The sequence below is a fragment of the Schistocerca cancellata genome, chromosome 1 (genome assembly GCF_023864275.1).
Source record: "Schistocerca cancellata isolate TAMUIC-IGC-003103 chromosome 1, iqSchCanc2.1, whole genome shotgun sequence".
Classification (NCBI taxonomy): Eukaryota; Metazoa; Arthropoda; class Insecta; order Orthoptera; family Acrididae; genus Schistocerca; species Schistocerca cancellata.
The window spans coordinates 607237568-607258340 of NC_064626.1; the positions used below are offsets into that span (position 1 = coordinate 607237568).

The window sequence follows — 20773 nt, forward strand, 5'->3', positions numbered from 1 at the left end:
AAGACTTACCAGGAATCTCGATATTTTTAACTTTATTTTAATTGAAACTTGGGTATACATTTCCAAAAGTACCCACATTAGTATCAATGTTTCTCAAAAATCGAAAATAGTAGTATTAGAAAGTCCTCCTAAGCCGTTAACTAACTCACTTAAATGAAAAATAATCATATGTTTAAGAGTTCTTGAATTTCTTAAATAGGTAAGACGTTGTTGACTTTCGAAAAAGTTAGTGCTAAAATATATGTCACATTACTCGTACATGCGACAGAGGGAATTACCGAACAGCAGCGTGGTAAACAAGGAGAGATAAATCAGACCATAACCAGATGTTGATAAGGGAGAGAGATAAAGTAACAAATAATCCACACAACAAAGCAATGTATTGAACTATTATTTTGTAAGTACCGCACAGATTTTTCATGAAATATTCGAGAAACACATGCAACAGTAAATAATTATGTACTAATAACGTTGATATTACCAACCACATAAGATTATGTACAAAATCTAAAAATAAAAAATCAGCACCTTTAGATAAAGCACTAATCAGTCAGCTGAAACAATGCATACAGAGCATACAAGCTCTCTTCAAAATTATAATAAATAAGTCTTTCCCATCAATGAATTTTCCAGAACATTTAAAATGCAAGAGACTTACATATTTGCTAAAGAGACGTAATGAATAAAATATAAAACACTACAGTCTCTAACAGGCTCATGGCCTGCTGTCGTCATTTTAAAAATAAAAGAATACGTTGTTTAAGATGGACTAACCTCCAAGTAAATAACATTTTGTGTTCCAAGTTGGTAGAAAAACAGAATCAATTAGAATTCACAGAAGGGATACTTCATGCGCTTCACAAGGATGAATAAGTCACAGGAATGTCTTTCTATAACGTTTCATACTGTTGACCGTAATATTCTAAGAAATATGCTATAACCATTAGCAATAAAAAGTATAGTGGTTCTGATCATACCTAGAAGAGAAGAAATAGAAAGCAGAGATAACACAAACCTCAAATAACACAAAAATTTTAATAGAAGCCTTATCAAAGCTAAAACAGATTGTTGTGGGAGTTCCTCATGGCAGTAGATTACGACCAATGCTTTTCCTGGTATACATCAATGACTTTCGCAATACTAGAGGAGATGGTCCAAATACAGGCTATCACTTCCATTAAAAGCTGCATTGCCACGGTTGTTCAACATTTCAAATAGAACACACCTTTAAAAAATGTCCAAAACATGTTGACTTTCCAATACTGAGGTTAAAATACAGAGTTGAAATAAAGATTGTAGCGAAGACAGTAAATTTGCTATTCGGCTTGGTCAAAATATGGGCTACTTCGAAACTGCTATAAAACAGCTATAAAAGGAACGCGAACATGCGAGGCATCGACGTTACTTTTAAGAAACCCTTACCTGCAATGGGGAAGCTAAACATACACAAACAAGATGACATGTACTCAGAACAATATAAGTATTTGCGTTGAAGTAAACAGAAAAACACATGACAGTATGTCATAAGAGAAAAGTGCCTATTTGCAATAGTCGCAAATGTACATATCTGTTGCAGTACCTGCACATTCCCTATGCACCCACGTACTGCATTCGAAACATTTGACCAAAAGTTCTCCGCTTGAGTCGTCAGAAAAGAGTACCTCGCAACAAATGCAGCATTTGTCATCATCCGGATATTCTCCTAGAGGTACCTCAAGGTCACTGTCATCATGCACAACTCGCAAGTACAACTGGTTCCAGAGCTGCACCATCGCCCTCCAAATCTGGGATCGTTGTCACACTTTTGAAGGCCTTCCCTTTGTGTGTCTGCTAGTGGATTGTTGGATTTCCTTTAACAACCCCTGCGTCACCCGATGATAACTTCATCTTAGTCTTTTCGGCAGCAGGTATAGATAATTCATGACGGTATGGTATTCCAGTAATGACAGGTGAAGGTGAAGGCTTACGGACACGATTTGTTGCAAATTTCCTGATCCAAGGAGCTGGAACAATCTCTAAAGAGCTCATCTGCTTTAACGCTCCTAGAAGAGCCTGCGGAGTATAGGTAGTGCAAGTTAAACATGATGGTATGACAATAGCGTTAGAGTGACATCGGCGGTCTTTAATGTTGCAGAACTGCTTGGCTTCTCTACTAGAAAATCGGAATCGGAAAAGGTGCCTCTGTTCACTGAAATCTTCCCAGTCTGACCTGAGATATGCATTCTCAAACAGCTGCATGTTGTATATGGTATGACAGGATGGTTGGAGTATCGAATGCATTATCTAACTTTCTCATTACAAGAAGCTTTCAGCTGACCCACGGATGATCGCCATGTGGGTTGCGCTAGACATGTCAATGATGTTATTGTTGTGTTCGTGAATAGAATAATCATCTAGGATCAATAGAACTTTCGACTCTTGTTCTGGGCATACTTTTGCAATGAAATGAATAAGCCACTTTGTAAACAGATTACTTTGCACACGTCCTGCTGGGTGATACATGCTTATCGAAGTCGGAGGACTCCACCCATTAAAACACAGGTCACGTCCGTTCTTGGAAAAATGACTGTAGGAGGAACAAACCTCCCAGTTGCACTCATGCAAGCAATAACTGTCACTAAATAAACGTTCTCTGCAGAAGTCAAAGTAGCTACTTGCTTCTTGCCCTTTCTCCCTATTACATAGAGGATCTTACTCTGGACAACTCAGAGAACCGTTTCATCCACTTTCTGGAGTGAATTCGTGCTTATGGTATTCTTCTTTCAAAACATTAAGGTATGTTTAGATATCTTCTTCTCTGAAGCCTAGAGTCCATGCGAGGTTTGCGAAGTGATAAACAATCCTTGTGCGGATTCATAAAAAGGTTTATCCAGGCTCGCGACATTTGACATAAAAGGAGTTTGCTGACCATTTCCAATTGGATGGTTAAAAGTCATCCGTCTCAAACTAACTCTGGTATATCCATGGAATTTCTGTTGCATGTTAAGGAGGTATTCAACCAGCTCTTCCTTTAATTTTGCACCTAAGTATTGTTTCAGTCATAGTTTATTACAAGCTGCTACATCGGGAGTTATATCATTCGTTTTACCTCAGGATTAGTCTGTCGTACGAGGCGCATTTAAGATCCTTGCTGAATTCAGAGGCCCCATTCGTCTATCTCGAAGAGCTATAATAGCTTTCTCCATGTCCCTTTCATACCAGCACTTTCTTTTATTCGTCCGAATATGGTTTGAAGCTTTACTTGGCATCCTAAAACAACAGGTGTAATAAATCAACGGTCTTACATCAGGTGTGGCAAAATAAGGCTTAAATATGGCTTGCCCATATTTAGACTCGGTTGTGAAGCCCATATTTAGGCCAGTTGAATAAGAACGCTTAGAGTGGTAGTAGCTCATTGTCAAAATAACTTATGTAATAAATGATGTATGTAAAATGACGTATGGAATATCAGTAACAAGGTGCTGTTAGCGAAAGAACGCCTTGCTGTAGCAGCTAATGTCAAATAATGCAAGATAACCATACCTACAAAACGTTTCAAGGCACTTGAAATGGCAAAATAACGCGTTCTATAGCACTGCGTCCCAACACTTTGGCTGCAGGCGATCAACTGCTTCCTTTCGCTCGTTGGCTCACTCTCTAATAGTTTATCACAGCCGCCTATAGGCTCCATCAGCATCTGTGTGCCCTTAAGCAACAACTAGCGCATAGTTAGACCCTAGCCAGTATTTAGACAAGTTCGCCTACTTGAAATGGGGAACATTCTCTTTGCTTATGGCAGTAATACTGTAGTTACTAATGAAACAAGAGAACTCCACGCCTAAAATGAAAATGAAATCCTTAAGGATGTCATTCATCAACAGACAGTTTAGTTACATTATCTAAAACAAACCAAATGTCTTCAGTTTCAGTTTGTGAAAAAATTACGCCGCTTTATCAAATGAAGAAGATACTTGTATAGTATCCCGAATAAACACAAAATTTATTGGAATGAATACTGATTCTTCGCTTGTGAATACATAAAGGTACTTGCAAACAGAGTGTCACCAGCGCGTTATGCAGTTACAGTCCTTTCATCAGTATGTAACAGCCAGTGTCTTTAGTTGCACGTTATTCATATCTATTCTCAATCCTTAGCTACGAAATTGTTCTGTGGGGAACAAAGCAGAAAATATGAACACAGTTTTCGAACTACAGAAAAAGCCCATAAGAATATAAACTACACACTGGGCGTTTTAAAGTACTGATGAAAATACGTTGAAGATTTTAGCGACGCCTTGTGAGAGCATTTATGAAACAGTAATTCACGTAAAAAATAAATTTGATGATTAATGCATAAAAAGCACTGTCGTGAGTATGGAACTAGATCCAAACTAAATGTACATTTGTCAAGAAAGAATAAGGATGGAACTTGAAATATCGTTTCATCCCATGGAACAAAATTTTGCAAAAATTGTTGAATGACGTTAAAGAGTATTGTAACACGAACTTATTTGAGAAGAGAATTAGAAAACTGAACGGTATATGCCATACACTGAAGGGTTACGTAGGCAGTGGATGTGGTAAAAAATTTTGCGGAAGTACATTAGAGTAATAAAACATCTCTGTCGTTTCACATAACCCTTTTGTAAAACTTTAATAGCATTTTAAACTCCTTTTGAATCAATGGCTCACTCATTCTAAAAGGATGCTGAATCACGCTGTCAAACAAGTAAATGAGAAATCGTAATGCACAAAACGGAAACTAAACATTGTCGCTATGGTCCTGATTTCAGCTGACAGAGCCTGTATTGTCAAATAATGTGTGTGTAGTAACATGTGTTTGCAGTGGCGAGTAGTGAGAAATGAATGAACAGTGTAGCATTGGCTTTTAAGAATATGACATAACTTTTTTTACAAATATTTTACACCCTACGGATAAGCCGAATGACGTAGTACTGTTTTAAACAGAGTGGCCTTGTATTCGGAAAGATGAATGCACCAGTCTGGACATATTGAAACTGGTACGACGATCGGAGAAATGTGTTGAGAACATTGGTGACTGTACAGAAAAGCAGGGAGAAGATATAAGTCCATTTGGGATTTTTTTTGTTTTGCCACCTACTGAGCGTCTGGTAATAAAATTATTGTGCGTTACTTTCAGATCTTTCCTGATATACATATATACGCTGTTAGCATAAATGTAAGAAATTCTTTACTCATTTTTGTAAAATTTTAAACGATACTCCATTAAACATGGAGACAGACATGGACTACCTATTTTTTAAAAACAACACTGTACAGTTATTCCGTTAAAACCAACTACGATGGTGGGACATTTAAATCATTGGACTGACTGTTCCTCCCTTAAATATTATCCTTCATTATATATATTTTAAACAAAAATTTAGTACGCAACAGTATTTAATTTTATTTTCTTTCTGGCAGATAGTCTTCACAAGAAACAGAAAACGTATTTGTGGGTTTACACCTTAGGATCAGAATACCACTACAGGACCTAAATTTGCAATAGCAGTAAACAAGGCTCGAGATCAGTGAGAGACGGGAAGGAAGGTGGACAGAGGGGTAGGAGGAAGTGTACATAGAGAGTGGAAAGGAGAAAATAGTCAGAGAGTGTGCGCAGGAGGTGATGGAGACAGAGGGGTGAGCAGAAGATGGACGGAGAGAGGGGAAAAGGGGGATAGACGGAGGAGGAGGGTAAGAATAGCAGGAGGTGGACAAAAGGTGAGAACGAACGAACGGACAGAAACAGGGGAAGAGGATTAGGACGTATATCAGGACTAGGAATATGTTACTTCTCTTTTCCTCAATACAGTGCGACCGTTGTTATTTTTTTAGACACTGTAGTATATATGTATACGATCAGTATTACAACTGTGTCACTGTACAGCATCATACTTGCATGTCCAACGCCAAATTGCGTCGAACACTTGTACCCAAGTTGCTGTGTATTTTACTATGTTATTTTCTTTACATTTACTTATCTTCCGTAAACTTTTATTACGGTTATTGCACACTGCGTCGTACTTCTTCTGGTTCAATGCTGCTGGGAAGTCATGTATAATTTTGTGATGCCGATCTAGAGCACCACCCCCACTCTTGTAACCCATTTGGTTTCAAAATTTGTGTCTTCGTATAACAGCAATCTTGTAGCAGTCTCTTCTTATCTGTTACCTTTAAAACATATAACTACTACGTCCACTTGTACAAGTAAATGCGAAGTATACGGGTTGCTTACCGTTCCAGAGAATGTCTCTTCGTGTGATTGCACAGCTTTTACTGCATCTCTATGTTGGTTTTGTAAGCCAATTTTATTAACGCGTAGTTAAGTAATTTATTATATTTATATAGATATCTGATGATGGCAAACGCCGAAACGCGTCATAGTGGATTAACAAAGTCGTTTATCATTGACAATTACTTTTCCCTCATCAGCCTACTCAGCAATTTGCAGACTGTATATATATTTTTCAACATGACCGCATGTCTCCTCCGTGAGCTTATGTCATTGATATGTTGTCTTTTCTATTTAACGAGGCTGAGAGACAGTAATGCGTGGACGGGAACAGCTAGAGAATGACAAATTAAGTACACACTTCATAGTAGATCTAATCATGTTGGGCTATACAGCGATAAATATTAGTTGTTTAAGTGAATAACAGCAACAATTTTTAAGGTATTCAAGGGATTCGTCGACGTGTGCTTCATCGAATGTCTTAAATATGTTACATGTCATTCGATTATTTTTTCAGTGTACTTTCCAGAATTCTCAGAATAAAGGGTACGGCTGCACTTTTGAAACAGCGAATAAAACATAGTTCATGCATACAACTCTGCAATTTTACTTCTGTCTACAGTTGTGTTTAATTGCTTTTGAATAATTTTCACAAATAAACAACGGAGTAACAACGAAAATTTATTAACTTTCAGAGAAAAACAACAATGAATAATTTGGTCCGCTACACTGACCTTTGTATGTAGTTTACTCATATCTGATGCAGCGCTAACTTCTGTTTGTGTTTCGACATGTTTCATGAAATGGTCGAGCGTGCGTCAGAATTTCTCGACAGTTAACAGTTTGTGTTTCCTTTCTTTCAGTTTCCCTAAAATACGGGAAAAGGCATGGTCCGTTTGCTGTCTTCTCACCCAAACAAAGCTTGTGCTGCACCTTCTCTTATCTAAATCAGGACTTGCATGATCACTGTGCAGCCGGCCGGAGTAGCCGAGCGCTTCTAGGCGCTACAGTCTGGAACCGCGCGACCGCTATGGTCGCAGGTTCGAATCCTGCTTAGGGCATGGATGTGTGTGATGTCCTTAGGTTATTTAGGTTTACGTAGTTCTAAGTTCTAGGGGACTGATGACCACAGCAGTTTAGTCCCATAGTGCTCAGGCCATTTGAACCATTTGGATCACTGTGCAGTTCACTCTTAGGTGCGTGGCAGAGGATTCACAGAACAACAATCAGATTATTTCTCTAGAGTTCCAATAGGACGCGAGGAAAAGGAAAACTTACATCTTTCCGCGTGATCTCTAATTTCCCTGTTTTACTGTAATGTTCAGTCCTGACTATGTAAGTGGGAGTCAACAAAATATTTCACATTCTGAGGAGAGAGTTATGAATGTAATTTCGTGATAAGATATCGCCGCAGCGCAAAACGGCTTTCATTGCCATCACAACTCGCTTATCATATCGCTCACACTGTCTCCCCTATTTCGCGATGACATAAAACAAGCTGACCTTTTTTGAACTTTTTCAGTGCTCCTTCCAGTCCTCTCAGGTAAGGATTCCATAAGGCACAGTAATATTCCAGAAGAAGAAGGAGGAGGAACCTAATGAACTACGTTGTTAGATTTTCTGCATCTACTAAATACTGCCAGTAAAAGATTATCATTGATTCTCATTCCCTGCAACATTTTCCATGTTATGGTTCAAATTTAAATTTTTATTAATTGTTATCCCTACGTATTTAGATGAGAACTTTCAAATATATATATATTTTTTTAAACGACACTTAACGGAATTGTTTTCTGTACTTACGTGGGAGATACAGTTCTTATTATTCACCTTCAGTTACTACTTTTCACACCATTGTGATATTTCGTCTGTCTTGTAATGCATTCTGATCGTATGATGGCTATAATAAATTGCAAACTGTGGAATAATTTTCAAAAATTTTAAAATGGCTGCTCAGATTGTCATCTAAATAGTTTATATAGGTTAAAAAAACGGAGGGACTGTAAAGATTCCTTCGATAACCCCAAATATAAGTTCTGTTTGACCAAACGACTTACTGTCATGTTCTACGCACTGTGACCTTCCTTACAGGAAACTACAAATTCTGTCGTATATCTGTGACAGTACATCGTACTCAAGCACCTGATTACTAGGCGCCGGCACGTTAAATCAAAATCTTCACTCCTTTCTCGTATGAGGCGTCATTTCCAGTGTTCGAAGAATTTGCTAATAATGATGACCTGTATTTGAAGAGCAATAATAGATTGTCACAGCTTCATAATATTCCTTGTTCTAAGAATTTACCACTGTGTCGAAGATCATACTTTGTGTATGATTTACTGTTATGTTAATGAAGTACCGTTACTTATCGCAATATAAAGGTAATTTGTGCGGCAATTTCTCTTGATTTCTTTGCGACAGACATCCCTATGAAAACATGTAGGCAGGTCAGTGATATATAATGGTTAATAAAAACATGTTGGGGTGATAAAATCACGAAGTGAAAATCGCGCTGAATTTTGAGTTCGCAGTTGACACGAGAGAATTTGACATTTTATGTCAAAGATAAACTTTGCATCGTGGGAACATCCGAAATAAAAGAGAATCATTTTTAAGCATGATCTAAAGGAAGGAAAATAATTTGTACGGGTGTTTTGAAAAAGATAAAGTAATCCCCAGTATAACACTTCAGTCCTCTACTCCTAGCCATAGTAACTGCTGGTCGTTTACTTAGGTGACATCAACCGACAGTAATAAAGCTACTGCGAGACCGATACCTGCCTTTAGTTGCATCGTTTGCTACAGAAAATTTACGACAGACCTCCAAATGCCTCAGAAGTTGCGGTTTTGTTTATCGGGATGTGAGGATAATACTGATCTGTGTGCCAGACATTCTACTGCATGTGTCGAGATTACGGAACCGCAATGACCAGTCTCATCAGCTATGTCATCAGCAATACCAGGTTCACTCTTTGAATAGATAAATGCCTACTTACAAACATTAAACTCCCTTCATTTTTCGAAATGATTCTAGTTGGAGGGAAAGTGGCAGCCATTACTATAAGAGGATCCTCTAGGGAAGACGAAATAAAGAAAGAGGAAACTAGGCAAATAATAATTTCTGAATTAATGTTAAACTAAAAGTATGATTCTACAGGGTCTTACTAGCAACGACAAGACACTTAATGCTTTATATACGATTAAGATATAGAATCACAGCTTCAGGTAAGCGAAAATAGTTTGTGTAGCCAATTATTGTCTCTCATTTCCGTTTTTTTTTACTGACTGAAGTGACTTCACAGTTGTTGAAACGGACATGCTGGCATTAAAAACGACATTGTGTAGCTCCCAAAAGGAACATAGTGTAACTCATCTTAAAACTCACAGTTAACTAATTTAGAATTACCAACGACTGCAATAGCAGCATAATTTATGTTCAAGTTCCAAGTAAACACAGCAAGTTCAGACTTCAGACAGTAGCAATCACTCTTTCCCCGGTATATCGAAGACCACGCAAGTATTCACACTTTGGATACAGGCTTAATTCTTTCAACATTTGGTTATAGCGACAGTGGAGAGGCCAGGCAAAGAGAAACTACAGACGTTACTTTTCCCGAGCTTATGCAGCTCAACTGTATGACTTGATGATGACATCATTCTGGGTAAAATATTTCGGAGGCAAAATAGTTCCCCATTGGGATTTCCGGGCGAGAACTATTCAGGAGGATGTTGTCAAGATGAGAAACAGTAATAGTAATCGATGAATGGGAGCGTGAAGTGTTAACATCCACTAATCTGGAAGGAAGATTAGATAATGGATAAAAGGAAATGGATAGGTTGAAGCTATGTGTAGTGGTAACGAGTGAATGACGGTGGCTGGTAGGACTTTTGATCAGGTAAATCAAACAGAAAATCAAGTATGGATAATGCAGAAGTAGATTTAATAACAAATTAGAAAACACGAATAAGCCCACGTTCTTACGGACGGCCGAGTGAATGTATTGTCGTAGCCAGCACAGACATGCAGCCATCACTCGCTGCAGTAGTTCAGGTTTATACGCTAACTGTCTCCACAGGTGATCAAGAGATTGAAATACTATATGATGAAATAAAAAAGAAAATCATTCAGATAGTTGGGACGAAAATTAAATTATGATGGAGGACTCGACTTGAGTAGGGGAAGAGAAGGAAAAATTGTAATAGAACGTGGTGTAGGGGAGAGGAGGAAAAGGAGAAGCTGTCTGGTAGGATTTTGCATCGAGCACAACTAATTGCAAAATGGTAAGAAATGAAGAAGATGGGAACTAGCTAAACTGAATGCATCGGAGGTTGCTCAAAATTTCAGAAGGAGCATTACACAACAAATTACAGAACCTGGGGAACAGAATACATCAGAAGACGAATTTGTAGCGTCAAGATATGACAAGCGAATGCAGCATATGATAAAGTATGTAAACAGCCGAGGCCTAGTTGAAGTCACTGGAGAACACAGGAGATTATGAATTTAAGTGACGAAATCAGCAAAAGAAGCAAGTAAATAGTAATACATACGAGTAAAAACAGAGATAACAGAAAATGGAAAATAGCTACGCAGAAATGTCAAGGAGACAGTTACAATGTTGTAGATGCATTTATGACTACAATAAAGATAAATACCGCTGGCAGAAAAATTAAAGAGACGTTTGGAAGAAAGATAAACAGCATTATGAATATCAATGGTTCAGATGGTAAGCCAGCACTGAGCAAGGAAGGGAAAGCTCGAAGGTGGAAGGAATATATCGACTGTCTGTAGAGCTGATGTGATCTTGAAAGAAGAAGGCAAAGAGATATGAGTTTCCGAGAAAAATTTGAACAGTCACTGAAGGATCTACAAGGAAGCTAGGTCCGTAGAGTAGACGACATTTCCTCAGATTTAGTCATACCCTTCGAAGAGCCATCCATGAAAAGCTATTTCACTGCCGTAACAGATACACAGCTGGAAGAGAAAATCGCTACACTAAAAAGTAATTAATGTAGAGTAATGAAATTTCGCGAATACATTTATCTGTGTAACGTATTTAAGACATTAACATTTCTGGATCAGAGATTAATGCAAGCTCGAGATAAGCCATTGCAGGTAAAATTTTGGCACATAAATAAACGGTGTAACCGCCAGAATGGTGAATGCAAGCACACAAATGTGCATGCGTTGTGTTGCACAGGTGCCGAATGTAGTTTGTGGCACTTTGTTCCATGCATGTTTCACTTGGTCGGTCAATACACGAACGGTTGATGATTAATCTGGATTAGTCGTCAGATGACATCCCTATATACTCCATGGAAGACAAATATGTCGTTCAAGCTGGGCAAGGCAACATGTTTTTTTTATTATTATTATTATTAAATCTCATTTTGTTCGTTTTCGTTCATCTGCTCGGTGCGGACGTCGTAAGACACCCGTTTCAGTTCGTCGTTGATCCATTACCTCAGTTATTTTTTATTACAGAGGATAGCTAACCTTCTGAACGAACACGCTGAGTTACCGTGCCGGCATAAAATTTGTACTATGGCTGAGATTTGAACCTGTGTCTCGGGGTTGCGAAGCAGATGTGCTAACCGTTACACCAAGTGAGCAGCACGTGATGTCGACACACTGTAGAGCATGTTGCGTTACAAATGCGGTACGTGCGCACGCGCTGGAATTCTGAATGGCAGCACAGCAGGTCGAATCGACAGACTGACGTACAAAATTGCAGTCAGGGTGCGTAGAATAACCACGACAGTGCTCTTGCTGTCATACGAAATCGCATCGCAGACGAAATCTCCAGGTGTAGGTCCAGTGTATCTAGCACGAAGGTTGCTTACAGACCTTCAACTGGGCTCTTTCTTACCGAGAAACGGCCATCTCTGTGACCTGCGCAGGACCAGGCTTTCATCAGGAAACACAACGGACCCCCGCCCTAATGTCCAATCAATCCATTGAACTCGAAAATGGCGGCGGTTTGGGATAGGTGGAATGCAAGCTGCACGTGGCTCGGACATTCCCTGAAATAGTCGATTTTTAACAGTTCGTTATGTCACTGAAGTGCCAAAAAAATGGTTCAAATGGCTCTGAGCACTATGGCACTTAACATCTATGGTCATCAGTCCCCTAGAACTTAGAACTGCTTAAACCTAACTAACCTAAGGACATCACACAACACCCAGTCATCACGAGGCAGAGAAAATCCCTGACCCCGCCGGGAACCTAACCCGGGAACACGGGCGTGGGAAGCGAGAACGCTACCACACGACCACGAGCTGCGGACACTGAAGTGCCGGATGCTGCTGAAATTGCTGATGCAGAAGCGGTACGGTGCACCAGAGCGATACGCCGAACACGACAGTCTTTCTTTTCGGTAGTGAAACGTGGCCGTCCGGAGACTGGTCTTCATGCGATCGTATATTCTCGTAACCACTGATGCCAGACAACATGTGCAGTGGCTATATTAATGCCAAGTGTTTCTGAAATATCACGGAAGAAAAATCCAGCTTCTCACAGCCCTGTTACACGACCTCGTTCAAAGTCAATGACGTTTTGATAATGGCTTCTATAGTCCCTTAAAGGCATTCTTGACTGCAATCAAGTCACCATGTCCCGTCTGAAAGATGATTAACGCTCACAACCGTTACAGCATGAACTGAATGCAATTTACCAAGACTTGTTAACCAATTTTTAGATTACGCAGGAATGATAATTAACTTTTATGATCAGAAACTGAAAAAGGGAGAGCTCAAAGAGCAGCACCAAAGTAAAAATGAAATTTTGTCCACAAGAGTAGTTGCAGAATAACGGCAGCATTACAAATACCGCAACATCAGAATTAGTGCAAACCACCTCAGCCGCCCAGGAGTGAGTCTACTACCACGTCCGATGCCGACCGGCCAGCCGACCCGTCGCACTGACGGCTTTAGGCTACGCACGCTTCAGAACAAGTCTATAACATATACGACATTCTCTTAGGAATAGAAATAAGAATTAAATACCAGTCCAAGGCTCCGACAGCAATATCCCGTGAGAGTTCAGCAGGTCAATGAAATAAAGCATTCCGGCGAGCGAGCTAATACGCAATGAATATTTAGTGTTAAGGCGTTACCTGCGTCTCCTTCCTCCAGAATAGTAAACAACTGAGCTCTAGAAAGAGGTAAGGTTAGACTTTCTTTTTTTTTTTTTTCAGCCATCAGTCCTCCTACCCTCTACTGCTGAATCCACGAGTCTCTTGGGTAACCTTGCTTCTCCCAAGCGTGTAACATGACCCCACCATCTAAGCCTGTTCGCCCTGACTGCTACATCTATAGAGTTCATTCCCAGTTTTTCTTTGATTTCCTCATTGTGGACACCCTCCTGCCATTGTTTCCATCTACTAGCTAGGATGATTGCAGGTACTAGTAGATGGAAACAATGGCAGGAGGGTGTCCACAATGAGGAAATCAAAGAAAAACTGGGTATGAACTCTATAGATGTAGCAGTCAGGGCGAACAGGCTTTGATGGTGGGGTCATGTTACACGCATGGGAGAAGCAAGGTTACCCAAGAAACTCATTGATTCAGCAGTAGAGGGTAGGAGGAGTCGGGACAGACCGAGGAGAAGGTACCTGAATTCGGTTAAGAATGATTTTGAAGTAATAGGTTTAACATCAGAAGAGGCACCAATGTTAGCACTGAATAGGGGATCATGGAGGAACTGTATAAGGGGGGCTATGCTCCAGACTGAACGCTGAAAGGCATAATCAGTCTTAAGTGATGATGATGATGATGATGATGAGTCTTCCGACTCGGTTGACGCCGCCAGTGAAGATTTCCTTTCTTGCACCAACTTCTTCGTCTCAGAGTAGTACTTTAAAATTATACCCTCAATTATTTTCTGGATGTATTTCAATCTCTGTCTTCCTGTACAGCTTTTACCCAATACACAAGTGCTATGGAAGTAGCTCCCTGAGGTCTTCACAAATCTCCTATCGTCCAGTCCCTTCTTCTTGTCTATGTTCTCCACAAATTCCTTAGCTCTTCGATTCTGCACAGAATCTTCTCATTCCGCACCTTATCAGTTCACTTAATACTCAACACTCGTCTGTGCCACCACACCTCAAATGCTTTAGTTCTCTTCTGTTCCGGTTTTCCCACAGTCCATGTTTCGCTATAATGCTGTGCTCCAAACGTAAATTCTCAGAAATTTCTTCATCAAATTAAGACCTATTTTGATATTAGTACACCTGTAGACTTGTCTTGGCCAGGAATGCACTTTTTGCTAGTACTAATCTGCTTTTGATGTTCTCCTTGCTCCGTCCGCCATTGGCTATTTTGATGCCAAGGTAGCAGAATTCCTTAACTTCATCTACTTCATGACCATCAATCTTGTGTTAAGTTTCTCGCTGTCCTCATTTCTGCTACTTCCATTACTTTCGCCTTTCTTAGATTTACTCTCAACCCGTATTCTGTAATCATTAGACTGTCCATTCCATTCAGCAGATCATGTGATTCTTCTTCACTTCCACTCAGGACAGCGATGTCATCAGCCAATCGTACCACTCACATCCTTTCACCTTGAATTTAAAACCCACTCCTGATTCTTCCTGTTATTTCCATCATTCCTTGTTCGTTATACAGTCTGAGCAGTGGGGGCGAAAGACTACATCCTTCTCTTACTCCCGTTTTAATCTGAGCACTTCTTTCTTGGCCGTCCACTATTTCCTATTGCATCTTGTGCATACTGCATATTACCCGTCTTTCCTTACAGCTTACCCCTGTTTTTCTCAGAATTTAGAAAAATCTTGTGCAATTTTACATAGTGGAGCGCCTTTTTGCAGGTCGTCAGATCCTGTGGAAGGGGCTTGATTTTTCTTTAGTCTTGCTTCAATTATCAACCGCAACGTCAGAATTGCGTCCCTGATGCGTGTACGTATCCTAAAGAAAAATTGTTCGTCACCTAACACTTTCTCAACTGTTTATTCTTCTGAATATTATTTTTGTCAGCTACTTTATTGCATGAGCTATTAAGCTGATGGTGCGATAGTTCTCTCACTTGTCAGCTCTCTCAGTCTTCGGAATTGTGTGGATGATACTTTTCCGAAAGTCTGATGGTATGTGACCAGACTCTTACATTCTACACACCAACGTGCATTGTCGGTTTATTGTTACTTCCCTCAATGATTTCAGACATTATTATGGAATGATATCTGTCCCTTCTACCTTTTCAATGTGTGATTCTAATAAAGGATTCGTTATCTCATCTACTCTTCAAAATCGACTCCTTTTCATCTTCTGTCACATCAGACAAATCTTTCCCCTCATAGAGGCCTTGAATGTGCCCTTTCCGCCTATCCACTGTCAACGCTGCATTTAACACTCTTAATATTACCGCCTCTGCTTTTAATTTCATCGAAAGTTGTTTTAACTTTTCTATATGCTGGATCGGTTGTTTTTCGATTTCTTCATGTTTTTAATGCAGCCATTTCGTCTTAGCTTCCATGCAATTCCTATTTATTTCATTCCACATGACATGTATATCTGTATTCCTGAATTTCCCTGAACAATTTTCTATTTCCTTCTTTCATCGATGAACTGGGTATTTCTTCTGTCACCCAAGGTGTCTTCGCAGTTACCTACTACGTACCTATGTTTTTCTTTCCACCTTCTGTGATTTCCCTTTATAGCGACGTGTCCCGAATTTGCTTCACGTGGTGCTCGTGCCACAATACATCTGACAAATTACAGAAAATACCACTTGGCAGTATGTTGTTTTTCAAACTCCGTAGATTCTACTCGTTGTATTGAATTAATTGTATGTTCTGTGGGGACCATCTTCTGATATCCTGATTGAGAGTCAGTATCTTATTTTGAGGAAGGCGTGTTGCGGTTTATTCTGATGCAGCGTGACATCGTCACTGTCATGTATCATATACAATGCCTGATTTTATGTTTAGAAAATTTCCACGTTGCGTAGTTAATGGCTAAAGAAAGAATATTGGACACAAAACAGATTGCTCTTTTTAACAGCATAGTACTTTTTAAGGAAACAACAGGAAACTTAAATGTCTCAGGCGAATTTCTTTGCACACATCGTTAGGTGCGTAGCACAGTGTAAAGTAGATCGTATCTGTTTCTGTGAAGAAATCGTTGACTTAGTGTTACGCATGTCATGAAAACAGTACTGTGATAATGACGATGAGCTGCCGCTGCAAGGCTTCATTTTCAAATAACTCCTGTTTAATATATAAAACGTATATCTATACAAAATGAGTACATTAACCCATCAAAAATATTGAAGTTCAACGTGGCCACCCTGAAAGCTAGCACAAAGACGCCACCTTTCTGTCGTAGGCCAGGACACGTTCCGTAGTTGATGAGGTTTGGTGCAGTTACCTGCCTCCACAACCGAATCATTCAGCTGGCGTTCTATACTGATTTTGCCCTGTACACGTGGAACTTAAAGGAAGACCACACGAATAAGTTTAAAGGGGCTGCGTCGTCAGAAGACCTCAGAGCTGACGTACGTGGTTAACCTGTACCGTCCAGGGAACACGCAGTTGATATAATCTCCAACAATGAGAGCAAAATCGTGAGGAGCTGCTCCGCTGGTACACAACTGAATTCAATTTCCACTCGACTTCATTTGCGGTTCCATAAAATGCTTAACAATGCGAAGGCAGCTGATTCCTGTTACCGATTACTCTGAAAAAAGGAATGGTCTACGTATCATAGGTATCCCTAGCCATACGTTCAGTTTCGGACAGATTTCTTACTTCTAAAGAGAATTATTGTCGGGACATATCTGGCATTTGTATCCACATGTGTTGAGACATCAAAGTTATTCCACATGTGCAGAACGTGGCCTCGTCTGAGATAGTGAAGTTACCTGTTATAAAATCTTCAATATGGCAGCATCAGTAATTGTAGAATTATGAATACAATGGAAATCATGCACCCAAACTGTTGGAAATCAAAATTTTATTCAATCCTTTACCTAGATTTCGACATTTTAAACCTATATTTCTCAGATACTCAGGAGGTAATAACACTTATAAACAGAATATATTACAACTAGTGTATCGAAATAATACATACAATAGCTATATAAAATAAACTTACTTGTTCCATATTGTGTGTGAAAAGACAAACCAAGCCATAAGGCTTAGAAAACAGTAAAATGATCCATAAAACTACATGGCAATATATAAAGTCTTAGTTGACGGTAAAAAGATCCATTTAAAATCATACGGAGACGTGCATCCTACACGCTGACAGGACAGAAGAGATAAACCAGCAGGGAACCTACGCCCAGGTGGAGCTCACTTAAGATGCTGTGCCAACCTGGCATGTTAATAAAATTACATTAAAGTAACATTGTAGAAACAGTTACATAAGAAAAATTATAAAAAAGGAAATAGATTTACGCAAATTGTGCACAAAACTACGTCTCACATTAAAGTAGGATGGTGACAGATTGCGTCTTGAGAAAAGTAACATTTGGAAACAGTGCAGAAATCAGCTGCTATGTTCATTTAAGGGCAGGCCAAAAGCATCAAAAAAGTTTCTATTTTCATCCCTTTGAGTACCAGTGGCTGCTACCTAAAATGTTCATTTTATTAATTTAGTTTTGAAGTACCAGTGCCCTCAGCATCAAATCACCGACGCTATTGCACGACATAAACATGTAGTTGCGCGCTAAGCTACGTGGTGTGTCTAAAAAGTTTGAATGGTGTCATATCTGAAATGCAACTTGGCGCATGTGTGCGTGCATGCGCAAGGTCTATGGAGACTTGAGCAGAATCGATTCACGGCATGCACTGCATGTGACCGGTTGCGTAAACAGACTGCGACCAATTGAACGTAGTCAGTGTGAGAAGAAGTGTTACAGCGCAATGGTGCAACGTGTAAACAAGTTCTGCTACAAATTGGGGAAGACTGCAAAGGAGATACATAAAATGTTGATGCACGTGTACGGGAGAAAAGCCGCGAGCAGAAAGTGTGTTTACGAATGGTTTAAACGCTTGCGAGAGGTGAAGAAACAATTGAGGATGAGCAACGTTCAAGTCGCCCATCGACAAGCAGAACAGCAGAAAAGAACAAAAAATGCGACAAATTCTGGCACGAGATTGGCAATAGACTCTCAGATCGATTGCACAGGAATTGAGCATTAGCAAGGACACGGTGCACACCATCGTCCTCCATTATTTGGGTAAGCGGAAGATCTGCTCTACCAGTTCGATACGGAATCAGAACGGCAATCGATGTCATGATGTTCACCGTCTTCTCCGCGACAAAAAAAAAAGCCGTCTGTAAAAGTCCAAGATGAAAACACTGTTGATCGCCTTCTTCGACAACAACCGTATCATCGACAAGGAATTTGTTGCTGCAGTTCAAACCATTAATGCTGCAATTTAACAGGACGTTTTGAATCAATTGCTACAGCGTATCCTGCAGCTTCTTCCAGAGTTGCACAGGACTGGAAAATGGATGCTGCTCCATGACAATGCCCCTGCACATTGCACCATCTGTGTGCACCAATTCCTGGCGCAGAAGATGGTAACTGTTGCTGAACACCCTCCGTACTCCCCTGATATAGCTCCTGCGGACTTCTTCCTATAACCCCTTCTTGAAGGCAGCCGTGAAAGGTGAACGTTGTGCGGACCTGAATGCCATGAAATGAAAAGTCGTGTGGCAAGGGCCTCTCGGAAGATAGACCTGATCGTCTGGTGCAAGTCTTCTGAGGTGACGCCACTTCGGCGACTTGTGCGGCGGTGAGGATGAAGTTATGACGATGAAGACGACACAGACATCCAGTCCCCGAGCGGAGAATATCTCCAACCCAGCCAGGAATCGAGCGCGGGGCCCCCGGCGTGACAAGCCGACCCGCTGTCCACTCAACAACGGTGGCGGACCAATGCCATCAAAGATCGTGTGATAGCCGTTCTGCAATCGATTCCACAGGCGGCCCTTGCTGATAGCTTCCAGAAGCTGTACGTACGTTGTCAGAATTGTGTTGTAGCGGGTGGCGACTATAACAGGCTAAGCAACAGTCAGCACCGATAATATGCTACGTGATGCAGGAGATTATGACGTGCGTGATACATATATAGTCGCCATATCGAAGAGATCATTGACAGTGAAGTAATTGTATCTAAAGTATTTGCGACGTTAATTTGAGTTTGCACTACTGCTTTTATGAGTTGTTTCGAAATGAAACAACTGGGAGACTATGTAGTTGTGATACAAAATTTATTAAATTTTAGGCCCATTTTTACTTCTTATTTAGGACTACAGTTTGTTTTAGGCAATATGAGTTCATGGAAGTTCGAGATGTGGGTTTATGGCTACGAAAACTGTGAATTTGCTTTTGAACATTTCACATGCAGTGGTGTGTGACTGAAAACTATATGTCTAGTGGCTCCTCCTGAAAGCAATTGATTGTTTCCTTTTGACATTTTCTTCTTGTATTCATTGATCACTATCACAATAAAACTTAATTTTGTAAATCAATTTGAAATTACATGGTTTTTTTTTCATGTTGTTCGGTCTCAAAGCGTTAAGATGTAATTTATTGTTTTATTTTTGCACTGTCTGTAATTACTGATACTTCATTTGCTGTGCATATGGTTTCCATGTACTGGTTGTAACGTATCCTATTTAAGGTGCCGGTATCACTACCTTTTTGATGACGACTGGTTTATGTGCCTCAAAACCTATACAAATCTTTGAATTAACTTTTGACGTGTAACTTATTGGCTACATGATTTTCATTCTACCTGTTATCTGTTTTCATTTTCCACGGCCTCCGAAACGTCAGCACACATTACTTCTTTTGAGGAAGACAGTTTAAACCAACAACATGCAACTGGCTGGCTTAATAATTTCCATTGTATCTGTTATCTGTTCTCAATTTCAACGGCCTCCCAAACGTCAGCACATATTTCCATACGGCAGACCTGGGTACAATATGCCGCCTTATTCACCATAAAATGAAGAATACAACAGAAAGTGGATCGTGGAACGCTCAACTCTCGACTGAGCCGACATCCGGAAGCGCATTGGCTCTTTCGAATGGCATCCTCAATGCTCCTCACTGTGCCAACAGAAGTTGGTGGTCGTCCAAGAAGTTACTCGTGGCAACGGCCTTGCCGCAGTGGATACACCGGTTCCCGTGAGATCACTGAAGTTAAGCACTGTCGGGCGTGGTCGGCGCTTGGGTGGGTGACCATCCGGGCTGCCATGCGTTGTAGCCTTTTTTCGGAGTACACTCAGCCTCGTGATGCCAACTGAGGAGCTACTCGACCAAATAGTAGCGCCTGCGGTCAAAGAAAACCATCATGACGACCAGGAGAGCGGTGTGCTGACTGCAAGCCCCACCTATCCGGATCCTTATCTGAGGATGACACGGCGATCGGATGGTCCCGATGGGCCACTTATGGCCTCAACGTGATGTGCAAGAAGTTACTCGATGAGCACACTTCGCCTTCGTCTGAATTTGTTGTCTTTGGCTGCACAGCTCACGCACCTCCTCAAATGTTTATCGCGGAATTTCCA

The 20773-nt window shown here is 40.3% G+C and overlaps 1 pseudogene; it reads left to right on the plus strand.

The window, feature by feature from the left end:
• Positions 1-20354: 20354 nt before the first annotated feature.
• LOC126100150 (5S ribosomal RNA) lies at positions 20355-20472 on the plus strand (annotated as a pseudogene).
• The last annotated feature ends 301 nt before the right edge of the window (positions 20473-20773 follow it).